Source organism: Octopus bimaculoides, chromosome 16 (assembly GCF_001194135.2).
Source record: "Octopus bimaculoides isolate UCB-OBI-ISO-001 chromosome 16, ASM119413v2, whole genome shotgun sequence".
Classification (NCBI taxonomy): Eukaryota; Metazoa; Mollusca; class Cephalopoda; order Octopoda; family Octopodidae; genus Octopus; species Octopus bimaculoides.
In genome coordinates, this window is record NC_068996.1 from 10,527,541 (window position 1) to 10,531,796 (window position 4,256).

General features: G+C 37.7%; 1 long non-coding RNA gene across 1 annotated transcript in view; it reads left to right on the forward strand.

Annotated features, from left to right (window-relative positions):
- The first annotated feature begins 22 nt into the window (after positions 1–22).
- The window catches only part of LOC128249610 (uncharacterized), a 10,520-nt gene continuing 6,286 nt past the window's right edge, over positions 23–4,256 (forward strand). The window contains exon 1 of the long non-coding RNA XR_008265723.1: positions 23–151. This is a non-coding gene — a long non-coding RNA (uncharacterized LOC128249610). The remainder of the gene's footprint in view (positions 152–4,256) is intronic.

A 4,256-nucleotide genomic window follows, 5' to 3' on the forward strand; every position in this document is an offset into this window, starting at 1 on the left:
CCTCACTGGTGAATACATTCAATAATATATTTTATTATAAATAGTGAGAAAGTAAAGAATGTGACGTTAAGTAATAAAGATGATGAAAACGAAATATTGCTTCCTCAAGTTATAATCATTCGTATGTCAAGAAAATATAGTTATAAACATGGTAAGTATTTAAATAAATAAAAAAATAGTCTATTGCTATTAAACTGTTTGAGCATTTTCTCAAGATATTTTTTATAATAAAGCAAGTAGATTCTTCATTAGATGTTCGATATTCTGCTTATACTTATCGTTATTGTTGCAATCATAATACCACATACATATGTCCTCAAAATTATTCATGCCCTTGTTAATTTTTGTGATTTAAAAAATTTTTGTGATGAAATGAATGCATAGTTTATGAGTTATATGTGACCAACAAGGGAAAAAATGATACACAATTCAAGAAATTCTTCATTTCAGGGGTATTTTATTCATAGATTTCCAAAAAATGCCATGTTCAAAATTATTCATTCCCTAAGTTTACAGAGTCTAATATCTTCATTTAATAGTCAATAGCATAGCCTTTGTTTTTATGACAGATTCTAGACGATTCTTGTATGTGTCCACAAGCATTCTCTGGGATGTTGCCCCACTCTTCCTTGGTGAAAGCCTCGAGCTGGATTAGGTTGGTCGGTTTCCTTGCCATCACTTTGGTCTTCAAGTCTCACCACAAGTTCTCGATCGGATTGAGGTCTGGACTCTGACTTCACTATTCTACGACGTTGACATCATTGTCTTTGAACCATTTCTTCACTATCTTGATGGTATGTTTCGGATCATTGTCCTGCTGGTACTTCCATTTGTGGCCGAGCTGGAGTTTCTCAGCAGATTTCTTCACGTTTTCATCGAGGATCCTAATGTAATCCTCCTTTCTCATGGTTCCTTGGACTTTGACAAGGTTCCCTGTGCCACTGGAAGAGAAGCATCCCCATAGTATTATGTTTCCACCACCATGCTTGTCGGTAGGCACAGTGTTCTTCGGCTTGTATGCTTCTCCTAGCTTCCTCTCATCAGATCACAGGATGGTTAACCAAAAGCTGGGATCTTGCTTCAGATGACCTCTAGTAAAGGCCAGACGAGCCTCCAGATGTTTTTTCCTGAGTAGCGGCGTCTACCGAGGCCTACGTCCATGGAGACCTCCTTATATGCAAAACTCGCTCAATGGTGGTTCATGAGACCTTCGTCCCTGCCTGGTCATGCGTTTCAATTATTTGGTTCGGGGGTTGTTGTTGACATTTCAGCAGATTTTCCTGACAAGTTTGGGAGACACCTTACGCTTCTTGCCACGCCCAGTGAGGGTTTTAGCAGTGTTGAATCTCTTGTGCTTGCTGATTATGCTCTGGACGGTTGCTACAGGGGCACCATATTGCTTTGGAATGGCCTTGTAACCCTTTCCTTCACTGTGGGTACGCACAAGACACTGAGCTCCTTGTTCTTGGCCATGAGGATCAGAAACTGAGAATGACCAGAACACTTTTCCTCTATTTCTACTTGACCCAGCTCGAGGCTTTCGCCAAGGAAGAGTAGACCATCCTCTCACAAGAGACATGCAGGAAACTTGTGGACGCGTACAAGAACTGTCTAGAAGCAGTCATAAAAAAGCAAAGGCAATGCTATTGACTATTAAAGAAAGATATTGGACTCAGTAAACTTAGGGTATGAATAATTTTGAACATGGCATTTTTTGAAAATCCATGAACAAAATATCCCTGAAATGAAGAATTTCTTGAATTGTATATTGTTGTTATTCTTTTACTTGTTGGTCACTGGTGCCAAGCTGTATCGGCCCCTTTGCTTTTCCCTTGGATAACACTGGTGGCGTGGAGAAGGGAGACCGGTATGCATGGGCGACTGCTGGTCTTACATAAATAATCTTGCCTGGATTTGTGCCTCGGAGAGTAACTTTCTAAGTGCAATCCCATGGTCATTCATGACCGAAGGGGTTTTTACTCTTTATCCTATGTACATATAATGGCGTGGAGAGGGGAGGCTGGTAAGCATGAACGACTGCTGGTCTTCCATAAATAGCCTTGCTCGGACTTGTGCCTCGAAGAGGAATTTTCTAGGTGCAATCCCATGGTCATTCATGACGGAAGGCAGGTCATTTTCAATTTCTTTTTTACACACGCACACACACACACACACACACACACACACACACGTTATAATAAAAACAATTTTACATTAAACGGAAGGATCATTCAATGCTGTGTGTGTGTGTATGTGTATGTGTGTGTTTGTGTGTGTGTGTGTGTATGTGTGTGTGTGTGTGTGTGTACACGTTTATGAATTTGTGTTGCAAGATTCCTGATGTGAAACTGTGAGTTGAAACAGATATTGTATTTTGGGACGGTAATTTTTTTTCTTCTAATTAAAGACACACACTATATATTCGTTCTTCACTCGTTTATTACTGTTCTTATTTTAACTCATGTCCATTGGCCGCGACTTCTGGATACAGTATTCTAACAACCGTGTACGAACTGGCATTATCTTTCTTTTGTCTATGAACATGCTTCTCACTTCAATAGTTGTAGACTCTTTCACTTTCTTCTTATTGCCATCCTTATATGTACTCAACACACGCGTATACATCTATGCTTACACACACACACACACACACACACACACACACACACACACACACACATTTTGTTCTTATGACGGCCTGTCTAAAATTTTGTATTCAAGGCGCACACACGGACACAGGTCATTACACCAATAAATGTTCTCTTAATCTTTCTTATGCGGTTGTGTCTCTTTTACATCTGGCACCTATATGTTCTATTCAGTTTCTCTTCATTGTAAGGGCTATGTGATCTGGTACGAGAGAGCCAGTCTCGTCACCTCACATCAGACCGTCCATTACACATCCATCCATCCATCCATCCATTTATCTATCTATCATATTTCTTTACTACCTACAAGGGGCAACACACAGAGGAGACAAACGAGGACAGACAAACATTCATCTGTCTATCTGTCTGTCTGTCTGTCTGTCTGTCTATCTATCTATCTATCTATTTATCTTGTGTTTTCTTGCCATTTGATTAAGACGATAAAAATTACAAATAAAATAATTCTATATTCAAGAGATGAGGAATTATGTACATTATTTACATTTGACGGATATTTGTCCTCATCTTATTTGTTGTTAACACAACAAACAAGATGAGGACAAATATCTGTCAAATGTAAACAATGTAAATGATGTAAAATAATCATTTTCCCCTTTAAAAAATCAAGTTGAGAATGTCGACACTTTGAAGAGTCATCGCAGGTACCGCTGAACGTCCTTTTCTTATTTACTTTTTCCTTCCCTTAATCATGCAACTTTTGGAGTGCCTTGAACTAAAAGATAGAAATTCTCCTTATATTCTTATGAAGTATATTTTAAATCACGGGTATCTAATTCTTTTTTCATAAAAGTGAAAATTACCATTTCATTTAAAATAAAATATTAATCTTTATTATCTTAATCAAAAGTTAAAAAAAACAAAACAGACTATCTCTATATAGGTGAAGATCAGTTGCATTGGGAAGAGTTGAATCTCATAGGAATGGAAAAACAACAAATGGGTTGTACTTTACAATAACTCCGTTACGAGCATTCAAATGCCACTGCAACGTTGAAATCGTTGCCTCAGTGAAGTCATTTAAGTATGTCGTCAAGTACACTCTGAAAAGAAATTACCAAGCTGCTATTTAATTAAACAGTTATAACGTAATGGGTAGGTATTTTGGATCATCCAAAGTAGTTGCATCCATTTTAGGATTTTCAATTCATGAAAGAGCACTTGCAATGGTGAGACTGCAATTTCATTTACTAGATGAACAAAGAATACTGTTCAGAAATAATGAGGATATCAATGAAATAATGAGGCTGTCAATGAACGACATATGACAGAATTCTTTTCATTGTGCATCAATGATGACTTTGATGAATATTACTTTATGCTGAAGTACCCACGTATTTCACTTGGAACAGTAGGAACAAAGGATAGCAAAGAAGAAAGCGAGGGAAAAAGTTGAAGGCCATTTGAACGTTTTCAAAGAAGAAACACTTCGTCGTGTTTATGTTGTCACACCAAAAGCAGAATAGTATTATTTAAGAATTTTATTGCATGAAGTTCGAAATAGTATTTTTTTTCTTCCCCGCTGAGCATCGACATTTTCAACATGGAATGATTGTGACCCAACGGATCACGGCGGGTACATCTAGTAAT